The following is a 13,449-nucleotide window of genomic DNA, read 5'->3' as shown; positions in this document are numbered from 1 at the left end:
TTGTTGGTACCCTGTGCAGCACAACAAACTTGTTCTTACTATAAGAAAATTTTCTTTTCTTTTGTTTCATTGTAGATCTTCTGCTTGCACGGAGGTCTCTCCCCATCATTGGACACACTTGATAACATTCGAGCTTTGGATCACATATAGGAAGTGCATCTATACACATAAGTATAAACTTCTTCTTTTCCTGCAACACATATAACAGCAATTTTAAGTGCTTACAAGGTATATACTTATGAATAAATATTACATCCTGATTCAAATGTATGAAAACAATTTTCATTCCTTTTAAGCTTCATTCATCTCAAGGTGCAATTCACAAACTCAAGAATAGTGTCTTTTGTTCTTCAGGATACCTTTAGGGGAAGAGTATGTGAATGCCCCCTCCTGTCTGGAGTCCAGTTTAGAGGAGATGGCTATTTACACTGCTAAGGTTTGTTGAATCTAATTTTGAATAATATTGCTTGCTATTTTTGAATCTAATCTACTGTATATTTTAACTAGACTTGTAGCTTATATGTTTTGAAATTTTTGTTAGGCCTTGTAGTTTGTATAATTTGATTGTTGGAGAGCTTCTACAGCTAAGCAAGAAGGCCGTTGCACGAGTTATAGCACGCGCTCGGGTATGAAAATTGTTTTTTTTTAATTCTAATGTATATTTTAACTAGACTTTTAGCTTATATGTTTTGAAATTTCTTTTAGTGGCTTAATGTTGTAAGGTCTCTTAAAATAAGACCTTCAGGAGATTAGTCAAAGTTTTACAAATAATCTTAGGAATGAAGTCAAAGAAAGTATTTTTAAAATATTAAAGTATTTAGCTAAGTCTAAGAAGATTTGTGTACTTTTGACAGTTTTTCTTAGTTTGTCAAAGTTGTAGACCGAAGTTTTCATAGCTCGATTTTTGCTTCCTACAAAGAATGATCATGTCAAATAATATAAGTGAAGAAAAAAACAGGGAGACAATCGCTAGATTGTGGTCTAACTTGAAAAGAAAAGGTGATGGAAAATTTTATTTTTTTTGCAATATTTGTAAGGGCTTAAACCGTAGAAGACTGCTAATCAAAACAGTTAAGATACATTGTAGGGAGAATGGTCACATTGAAGGGGGGCATGACTATCATCCACTGGTAATTCCTTCATTATATCATTTTAACAATTTATATACATATGAAATCACTTGATGATGAGTTGATGATCATGGTTTATTTATGTTAATCAATTTTATATAGGTTGATCTTCCCAAGGAAGTACATGATATGAACCACAACAATCCAAAGAATATGGTTTTCAAAGTGGAGGAACATGGAGGTGCAAATATCCAAAGGTGAAGATGACGATCATGGGCCAGAAAACATAATTGAAGAGGATGGTATAAATACATTGATCCATGACACATCTAGTCCAAGCGTATCTAATCATGATGATGATGATAGCCTCGATGTACCTCTACTTTAGAAGGCATACGAACCCCTATACAAAGACTCCCAAACAACTCTTCTTTATGTTGTATTGTTGTTGTTGAACTTGAAGGTTATGAATGGTTTATCCAACATAACAATGTCACGTATGTTAAGGTATGTCATATATGTCTTTATAGTTAACAAAGGGTGAATAATGTACCACTAATATTGTTTATATTAACAACTTATATTTTTTGTTGTAGATTGATAGGCAAGTTTCTGTTACAATCATCAAATATTCTACCTTGCTCATTTTGAGAATTAACTGTTGTTATGAAAGATATTGGAATGGAGTATGAAGAAATACATGCTTGTCCCAATGATCATATTATATATTACAAAGAACATGAATTTGCAACACAATTCCCTATATGTCATATGAGTAGATATCGAATAGATTGACTAACAAAAAGGTGCTTCAAAAGGTTCTTCGTTACATCCCCATTATTCCACGAATGCGACAATTATTCAAGTGTAGTAGCTTGGCTCAATTTATGGATTATCATGCACACAATAGAAGTCAAGATTACATTATTCGAATCCCTATGGATGGTTCAGCATTTATGTACAACATTTCAAAGAAGAACCTTGTAATCTCAGGCTTTCATTGGCAGCGAATGGTGTCAATCCATTTGGAGAGATGAGATCTATTTACTCAGTGTGGCCTATTTTTGTTATCAACAATAACATTCCTCTATGGATGTCAATAAAGAGGGAGCACATTATGTTGGCAATGATTGTTCCAGGTATCTTATCATTTGATAGTTATTAATTTAGATGTACTTATAAATCTTGCAGTAAAACGGTCACAATAATTATGTAATGTTACTGCTCATTCAAGTAGGTAAATATCAAGTAAAAGATATGAATGTATATATTGGGCCTCTTATCGACGAGTTGGTGGAGTTATGGAATGGTGTCACTATGTATGACGTGTCTAGACCAATAGGACAAAGACAACTTCAATTCCATGCAATACTTGCATGGACAATACATGATGCCCCAGGGCTAACACATTTTTGTGGTATGTTATAGTGAATTAAATTTGTGCACAATAATTCTAATTATAAAAATCAACATATTTAATAATCCAATTATATTATTATATTGTAGGTCTTAAAACAAAGGGAAAATTTGCATGTCCAGTTTGTGGTCCAAAGATGAAATCTCGTCATTCAAAAAGTTTGCGAAAGTAGGTGTTTGATGAGTGTAGACACTTCCTCCACAGGAATCATATGTATCAAAGTACGGAAAAACATCTTTTCAATGGGAAAGAAGAGACTACATCAAAGCAACGAAGAATGACACCTTGCCTATGGAAGTTGGAATATAATAGAATTAATCGTCGAGGTAATGTCGTTCCACCTAATGGTTTATGTTTGTAATTTATATATTTCTATTGTGATTTTTGTTGACTAATTGTGTAATTGATGATCGTGAAGGTCATCAAGGCAATACTGACAACCTTCCAAAGGGACTAAAAAGCTATCCCAGACAATTTAGTAGATTGCCCTACTACGAGCACTTACAAATTGTGCATTTGTTTGATACTATGCATATTGGAAAGAATATAACAGAGACATTGTGGAAAATATTGGATGGAAGGTGTGACAAAGAAAAAATTGTCAAAATTTGTAATGACATACATGAATCCAATCATGCATTGAAGAATTTCATTCACTCAAATAGCAACAGAGATCAGATTAATATAAGTGCCCTTCCATGGTTATTAACAGAGCAGCAAAGTGATGCCATAAAAGAAGTCATACAAAAAATTTGATTTCCCACAGGATTTGTTGCGAACATAAACAATCTCATATCAAAAAAAAAGAAAATTTGGGCCAGGGCTCAAAATGCATTATTGGCATACTTTTGTCAAGATAAGTTATGTTCTTCTGTATTTACAATATATTCATAAACTACGTGTACTATTCATTATGTTATGTTAGAAAACAATGAAATGATTGGTTTATAATTACTGTAGTATGTGCTTCCTCTATCTCTCCCAGAGCACTTCAACAATAACATCAAACAAGTGATATACGATCTTGGAAAATATATGAGGTAAGCAGTAATATCTATTCAATTTGTTGTATATATTTATTATATTCGCGATTTTTTTTTCTTGCCATGTAATCTATTATATTTTATTTTGTAAAGTCTCATATCTATATATTTTTTGTGACTTGAATCTCTTAATTTAGGTGGTTGTCATCTAAAGAAATCCATAAAGAAGATATAAACTATTGGAAGAGAAGAATTCCTCATTTACTGTGTGGAATGCAAAAGTGTCTACCTCCAACTTTTTTCAATGCACAGGAACACTACCTCATACACCTAGTTGAGGAGATTGAATTGTGTGGACGTATACACACTGGGTCAATGTGGATGGTTGAGAGGCATTTGAAACCTTTGAAGGCTTTGGTTTGACAAAGAGCACATCTTGAGGGTTCTATGGTAGAGGGATATACGGTATACCAGACTATGGTGTACATTACTGAATATCTTCCTAAGTTTGCATCAAATATCCATGTAGATCGCATTTGGGATCTCGAGCCTTTTAAAAAATTAGAAGGGGAGTACTTGATGGGGAAAGGTACATTGAGGAACCTAAGAGGTAATAAATTATAAGATGTTATTGTAATAAATTATTTCTTAATCTTCAAAATAAATCGGTTGTAAGCTCTCTATTTTTTTTTTGTACAGGTGCTCGAGAGTGGGATGTACTACATTTGTATATTGCAAATAATATTGATTGGATGATGGTATGGATTGAATGATTTCAACATTCTAGTCGCACATTAACATGGGAAGGTGTATCTTCATTGGTTAAAGAAGCTCATCATAATGGAGATTCCAATGTTATGCAAAGGGAAATGGATTTAGCACGTGGTTTAAGAGATTTCTAGGTACGTACAAATTTATTAATCACCCATATGTTTATCAACTAACGATGCAATAATTTTGATATGTTTCACATATTATTGTAGGTTAAACACCACAAGGCTATGTTCTGTAATGGTCGAAAATTTCGCGTCAAAGTCTTAGATGACACGAAGAAAACTTGTGATTCAAGAATAACTGCAATCTTTCAAGTGACTAATATTTCATCTAGAAATGACTTACATCCTCAAGAGTCTGAAAATCGATACTATGGCATTTTGGATGAGATACTTGATTATGACTTTAGTTCCTTCAAATTAGTACTCTTCATTGCCAAATGGTACAGGCTACGACTTAATCCAAATGATCTTAATAGAACTGTTATTGAACATGATAATGGATTTACAATGGTTAATACAAGGTCATTTGAGCTAGTTGGGGATGAGCCTTATGTTCTTCCAAGCCAATGTGAGCAGGTATTTTACTCAGAGGTTCCACATAAACTGGGTTGGTCATTTGTTGTTAGACATGAACTGAGAGGAAGGCCAATAAAGTATAATGTGATGGAAGAAGAAGATGTCGAAGAAGTAGAAGATGATGTAGATGGTGATCACGATCGATAGTTATTGGATGATGTTCCTGACACAAATTTTCATGAAGAAGAAGAAGATGATGATGACGATGATGCTGCTACTGATGATGATGATGAAGATGATGTTGATGTTGATGATGATGTTGATGATGATGACAACAAAAATGATGACGATGATGGTGAGGATGATCATGATGACGATGATGATGATGATGATGATGATGATGATGATGATGATGATGATGATGATGATGATGATGATGATGATGATGATGATGATGATGATGATGATGGAATTTAGAGGTATGCCATCAATCCTTAATCTATTTAATATTCATTTCTTGATAGAAATATATTTTTCTTATATATATGGTTACATAGTTTATTCATTATCTATTTAAAAGCTACAAGTTTCAACTACAAATTGAATACTACTAATCTAAATTAACTGTTAATCTAAATTAATTAAATAAAACTATTTAAAACACATATTGATGCATGAATGTAGCTTATTTTCTTTCAGGTCAAAAGCATTTGTAAGTGTTTAGTTTAGAAAAGGGAATTCATTAAATATCTATAAAAGGGAGTTGTACCTAGAATAAAATTCATAGGGAAAACATAATATAAGTGGCTACCCAATTTGTTGGTTAATAATTCTGCCTCTGTAGGTGATGCAAAGACCCTAGGTGGACTTGCAATCATTCATAACAAGAGGGACTTCCATAGTGTTCTCACAACACCAACCAAGCATCTTCATAAGATCCCTCCAACTCCATAACCTATCAAAGTGAACACCAAATCCTTTTGCCACCTTAGGTTCTACATCTTTGGAATAATCCCATGAATGTCCCTCAATCCATCCAATAGATTCATCCAAGCAATCTAATCAACAAACTATCAAATGCTCACAATGCCTCAATAGGCGCCAAACTTGACTTCACCTTAACTAGGTGTTTACCCCACCTCCACACACATCAAACAACTTCAAATATCATGTCCCCAAGGTGACCTAGCCCTCAACTCATTAGTTGATACAAAAACCCAATTTTAGCCCTTTACTAGGCCTACTTCCCTAGTAGGCTTGTAATGTGAGCCTGATTTAAGTGTTTTATTGTGTACCTTTTAATGTTTTTAATTTTTATGTGATTCTAATGATGGATGTGATTATGATTATGATTTGATTATGCTCACGATAATTGAATTACATTTGCAAGAAACTGAACTCCTTTCAGGAGCGTCCTGCACAGTCTCATGGATCGACAGGTATAAGTCAATACTCCTTATAGATAGTCTATTTAATACACTTATCAATAGTAAGATTGATGTCTTCTAAGATCTCTCCCATTTGTAGGTACCAGCGAATAGGAATTTGTCAGAAGTTTCTTCCTCAAGTGAGGGAAATATAGGAATAGAAGAGGAAAGTGAGACATGCAGTTTATCTAGAACAGGGAGATTAACTAGAGGTCAAAGGACTAGAAGGAAATTCAATAAACGCATGAAATTTTTCCTTGCTCAAGGGGGGTCATGCTCTCATGATGATGAGATGAAAGGCGACATCGAGGTGCCCTTGAGGTACCAACATCTATAGAAACATTGGGTACCCAAGGAACATCCTCTAATAAACATTGATTTTTTGTGTTAATGAGAGGATATATCGCATAGCACCATCATCACTACATGGTTTGGGCCTATTTTCTATGGACGGCATAAAGGTGTCTTACAAAAAAGTTTTTGAATTCATGGAGTATGTTGGACCATGTTACGATTACAAAAGTTGGATGCATATTGTTCAATATAAAAAAAGTATGCGTAGGTATGCCCTCTTGGAAAATTATGTACAACAGCAAGGCAATAATCAAAGTAAAAGTGTGGCTATATACATTGATGGAAGGCCAAAAGCAATAGGGAATATTGTGGGTTTTATAAATAGTACACGACTTGGGTCAACTATAAAGCAACCCAATTGCATATTTGAGGTACGCGAGGGAAATTGTGTATTCATCTGTGCGATAAAATCAATATGTGCAGTGGAAGAGCTTCTTATTTATTACAATTTGAATCGCATAGATACAAACGAGGCTACTATCATGGGGGTGGTACATACTATTAAACCAACTTCTAATCAATGACTCCAATATACCATTTAGTCAATAAATTTTTGGCTAACATTTTTATACTTGATCTTTGACACAGGGGCACAATATGGAGCAACTACCCAGAGGGGATGCTAGCGATGTTCCTGACTCATCTACACACGAGCAGGTAAAACTCATTGTAATTGTGCAAACTAGATAGAAGCAAAATGTTATTTTTTTAATGTTGTTTTCTTCATTGTTTTGGAGTAATTTTGATAATACTAATAGTATTGTTGTCATAGAGGGCCAGTGGTCGGAGGGAGGGAAAGGAACCTGCAGTCCCTGATCAGTAGCCCCCCCCCTCGAGGAGGACCCTTTTTATATTGATTTAGCAAACACCAATGACCCAATCGGTTCAACTAAAAAGTTTCTAAAGAAAATTGGCAGAGAAATTTTACGTTTGGCAACCATAAAGCCTACTACTTAGGAAATAAGAGAAAGAGGAGCTGAATTGATGCACACCTTTGAAACCTTAAAAGTAAGTATTAATGAAATTTTTAATTATAACAAGACTTCAATAATGGTTTTTATGTTATGGTCTTTTATGGCATTAATTAAAATATGGATGTGTTGTCTTTATAGAGTTTTTTGCGTGATTTTGAGCCCCATTTCCATGATGAGGGTGTTGCAGGTGGTTCAGGTAGATCGCATGTTCCATTCCCCACTTCTATTTTCCACTGAATATATATAGGAATGATCATAATCATTGACAATACATGCTCAAAAAATCCTTTTTTTTAATGCTCTAACAATCTTGTCCATGCTAGTCCACGCGTTCTATATTTATGCATGCTCTAACAATTTTATTCTTCAGCTTCACATCAATTGAATCCTATGATGACGCTGCCTCCATCCAGGACAACCACAAATCTCTTTTTGACTGCTAAGTCAGCAACACGCAGCTTACAAGCATCGACTATTGCACCATCTACTAGTACACAAATCCCTCTTTTTCTCTCTTATGACAGCAACAAACAATTTTTTTTTACAACTTTTTAACATCAATTATCATTTTATTTTTTATACTTCGTGACAAAGACTTATGAAACTTATGAAACTTTTTGCAATAGGAGTTGCAGCATCATTTCCTGGATGTTCCTAGTACGGGAACAATGAAGGATGTCATATTGATTGTCAGCAATGATGAAGGCATTCCATTAAAAGTAGCCAAAGTTCCAGGTACTTTAAAGTTATTATTATTCTATAGTGATATAATAGTAATTTAGTTTTTGATCACTCTTCATCGACTAATGATCCCATCATTGTTTTGTAGGGAATGATATTTTTTGGAGAAAACTTAGTGATGAGTGTTTGCGAATATTCGGGCCCACCATGCATACCTGGTGGAACATCATATCCTAACTAAAACCCCAAACCACTATTTTGATTTCATATCATTGCTGCAATAGTTTTCCTTTTCATCCATTTCTTGAACTATATTAAAGGTAGCTTCACTTCATTTATGAGTCTAACATGTTTTTTTTTTACTTAAAAGGTGGAATAATCAATGCAAATCGTTGAAGGATGATCTTATAGAGAGCATGACCCAACTCTTTGGACCTCGTGCATTCAAGAGAAACAAGCTCCCTTAAAAAGACGGTTTATGTTTGAAGTATATTAGGGACCAGTACAGAAAAAATTTATGAGATAACCCCAAGTACAAGCGTCCGCCCTATGTTCCTGAGGCTGAGTGGCAGGCTCTGATTTTGGATGGAAAGTATAAAGCTGACAAGAAAAATAATATTACACCAGTGGAGAGTACAGAAAGGTATTTTATATTGTTGAGAATCTAATTATGTACTAATTAACCTCTATATTTTTACTATCTAACATATTTCAAACTTTTCGTAGATTGCCTGACACATCAAAGGCAACAAAGGCAAGACTAGAAAAGCACGAGACACACAAGCTCGGCTCTGGTAGTTTTTCAAAACTTCAAGCAAGAGTTGTAAGTATTAGTAAATGAAAAATTGTATCAAATTTTTTATATAATGTGATGGGAAATGCTAGGACTCCCTTATTTAGTTCATCAATTATAAATAGGTCAATAGAATATAATAACAGTAGTGGATTTTCATATTCAATATAAGCAATTCAACAATTGAAGTCACACTCTACAATCTAGATTAGTGAAGATTCCTTCATTTACTAATATGAAATTATTGAAAATCTCACCCTTGATGTTTCCATCTCCATAGATTTCAAACTGATCTTGGGGAGGAGCCACCCAGCAATAGAATTGCAGCAGATGCAAGTGTATGGAATGTTGGATGCCTCAATTGCCCTCCTAACAACTCTCTTTTCTTTGTAAAAGCTTAGCCCTAGTTCTACTGGACTAGCTCTGTCTATATCAAGCCCAAATTCTAAAGGAAGAAACCTCTACATCAAAGTTCAACAATTCTTAAGTCTATTACAGTTAACAAGCATTCATGGTAATAATGTTAGGGTCCTATGTTCTGACCTTAATAGTGCCAATTTCTTTAATGGCATCTACAATCTTAAGCTTATATGTAAGTTGACCACCACCCATAATTGAAATAACAATATCAATGCCTTGCATGGCCTTTACCATTGAATTATGATCACTTAAATCTCCTTGCAGAATACCCATTATAATATAAATGCACATTAATAAGACCCATTACAGAACATGTAGACATTAATAAAACCCATTACAACACAAATTTTTACAACTATAATATAGCTCATGATCCCAACCAAATTAGACTCATTGATAAGGAGATCACTGACTGAACACCCCTTCTTAACATAATTTCTAAATACCCAACTTCACAACAAGACAGTCAAACATGATTATTTGTGAGATGATCGCTATCTAACAATTTAGCAAACAGCTGCAATAGTAGTTACCATGAATAAACAAGCAAAGCTTAATCATATATTCTAAACCTATATGACCAATCAAAACAATCTATAGTCTGTAAAATCAATATTTTAAACAAGTACACACACTTTACAACTGTGCCATACATATCTACTGCAAAATCTTAGTTATAAACAGAGCTAGTGACATACATAGACAATGTTAACACCAGAATCTTTCAATTCATGGAGGCACTTTTCTTTTGCAGAATCATGGGCAGTGATGGGTCTAATGAGAGCATAGGTAGAATGGCCTACATTTAGAGCTGCAAGAGCAACAAAGCAACCAATATAACTAGTGGCTTCAATCACTAATATTTTACTTTTCTCTTCGTTCACAAAATCCTCATATGAAGAAATCTCACAAATGGAGGCCATGGTTGAGACTGAATTTTCCTCCAATATTTGAGAATAAAGGCAATGATTGAAAGAATGAGGGAATTCAGCAGCACTTGCAGCCATTTTTATTTCCAAAGAGCTCAACTAACTCTTACCCAACTTAAGAATTTGGAGAAAATATGTTGGTACAAGCAAATCATACAAACACGCAACATTTATATAGTAGATTGCTCTATCAAAACTGCTCAATTTTTCTCCTATTATATTGTGATGGATATAGATGATTTGTTTTTGATTGTCAAGTAGACTTCACGTTGCTAACAAAAGCAAAATACAAGTTGAGTATTAAATGTTTTCAGCACTGCCCATTACATTAGACTTTAAAGTTTTAATTTTTTTAAGAATAGAAATAATTGCGGTCGTGATGGAGTGAAATTGGATCCTCTAGGACTCCCAAAGACCAAAGATAGTTTAGAACAACTCCAACATGACCAAAATAAGGTGTAACAAGGGTTGGAAACCATGCTAACTATTTACCATTTCCTTTTGATATTTTAGCTACCCTCCATTGGTTGATGAAACAATGCAAGTAAAATTCACCATACCACACAAAAATGTAGGGCTCAGAGTTCAAGAGATGCCTCACAAAAGAGGATAAGAGAATTGGCTTCCAACAAGGCTATAGAGTCGTGGCTGAACGGCTATGAGCTCAAATTAGTGTGGAAGGTTCTAATAATGATGCATCTGAGCCACAAGTAAATAAGCTAAATGAAATTTATTTCAAATTGAATACTTTACCAATTAGTCTATTTGATGTTAAGTTCCAATATAAAGTGATTATATATGTTTTAAGCAAGCAATGATAACAATGTGTAGGATGTTGGAATGCAGCCTAACAATCCTTCTACACAATCTGTGGATGCCGAAGGTTCGCATGATGTGCATCCCAGTGGTGGAGGTATACATTTTCTATTAATTTTTTATATGTAATTGCAATTGGTGTTTGGATTAACGTAACATTTTGTATAGCAGCTATAGAGGATCGAGGGGTCGATGTTCATGACCGTGTTGACGTTGAGTCTAGAAAAAATGATGTGGTCAAATCAAGTAAAGAGTGCCACAGTTATGTTATTTAAAATAATTAAATACTTGTAACAATTATAATAAATTATTTTTAATTTAACTCTTTTATTTGTTATTGCAGAGGACCCCCCCTTTGCAACAGCATAGGAATTTGAGATCATCAAGAACAGAGAACAGCACAACTGATGAGGGGGGAATTGATGATGACACTGATGCTCCTCTTAGAGCTTACATAGAAAAAAGAAATAGAAAGAAAAAAAAGAAATGATTTTCATCTACATACCTTAATTGATAATGACTGAATTTTATGTCTCAATGAATTTAATTATGTGCTAATGAATGTTCATGAATTATGTGTTAATGCAGAATATTGATGAATGTTGCATGTTAACGAATCTAATGTGTTAATGAATGTTATCATGTGATATTGATTGAATGTTACATTTTATTAATGGTTGAAAGAATGAATGAATGTTAGATGTTAATGGGGAATGTAGAGTGATGTTAGGGGGAGGGGGTGGAGCCAAATGAGCTTCCACCTTTACGTGGTTGGCCTTGTTTAGTAGAGAATATTATACTATTCTCGAAACAAAGTGAAGCTCAATAAGATACTAACAATAGGTAGAAACAAGAAGCAATAACAAGCTCCTTCTAGAACATAACTCTTACCAATTATTGCTATCTTCCCCACACTAGGAATCTCCATCATATTCTCATATGCCTGCAACAAAATTAGAATAACAAACCAAAATAACTCATATTTTCATGCTTCTCCATGCTTGGAATATAATCACCTTGTTTAGCCTTCCCTTGGCTCTTCATATCCATTGTCTTCTCATCCTTAGTCTCTTTGCACCTTGAGACCTCTACTATTGTCTGCAACATGTCTTCACACCCTTGCCATTTGCCTTGGTATACCAACTCCTGGTTGGTGGCTATTCTATCCGATTCAGTCATCATTGTCTTTGTGAACTTTCTTTGTCCAACTTTCAATGGACACCATATAGAACCAATCAATATCATATATGCTTCTCCAAGCCTTGTTTCTTTGCTATTTACATTAGCATTTTTACTTTTCATCTTTGTTCCAATCATCTCCTTTCCCTCAAGCCCTTCAAGACCTGATCTTTTTCTATCTTCATCAGCATTCTTTCTCTTTACCTCTGCTACAACCTTTTGAACCTTTTTGGTGTTAGGTTCTCCTTGCTCTTCAACACTTGATTGCTGCTCATTTTTTATTTTTCCTTCAAATGGACAACTTGTCTTCATATCATCCTTTTGTAGTTTCTTTTCCTCAACCTAATTCTCATTAGTTGTTTGCTTCAAAGCATCATCCTTTTTGATCAAAACATCCTCCATTGCTTCACCATGTTCCTCTTTTCTTAGGAACCTTTCCCTCTCAAAGATGTCAATGCTTGTTGACACCTTCCAAGTTGTCTTGTGCTCCTCCAATGGTGTTAATACCATCTTCTCTCCATTATTTGTGAAAGTGTAGGTGTTCTTTTTGCCATCATGTAGGGATCTCTTCTCAACCTGCCAAGCCCTTCCTAAAATTATATGACAACCACTCAAACGTACAATGTCACATAGTACAGCATCATTATATGATCCAATGGTGAAGGGAACATAAGCTTGCTCCTTCACATCAACACAACATCCAACATCCAATCCTTGTGCTTTGTAAGGCCTAACATGTGCTATTCTTGGTAGATTCAATTTATTAACCATCTCAAATGAAACAAGATTTGTAAATGAACCACTTGAAACAATAACCTTTTAGCACTTCATAGATCCAATCTCTAATCTCTAAACTTTTAAAATTTAATAAAATTCATATTCTAACTTGTTTATTATTTGACAGGTTGTTCCTGGCATCATGATTGTAACTTAGTTTCATCACAATGATCCTTATGAACTTACATGTACATTCACTAACAAGTAACTCTAGATGAAACTTTAAGTTTATTTATCACATTTCAAAATTCTCACCAAAATCTAAACTACATTATCTCATGATTGTTGTAGAGTACCACTGCTCACATGTGAAATATGAATCTAGATTACTGAACCC

Source organism: Cupressus sempervirens, chromosome 8 (assembly GCF_028749045.1).
Source record: "Cupressus sempervirens isolate cs-2001-9-10 chromosome 8, ASM2874904v1, whole genome shotgun sequence".
In the NCBI taxonomy this organism is placed as follows: domain Eukaryota; kingdom Viridiplantae; phylum Streptophyta; class Pinopsida; order Cupressales; family Cupressaceae; genus Cupressus; species Cupressus sempervirens.
This window is presented reverse-complemented; position numbering follows the sequence as displayed.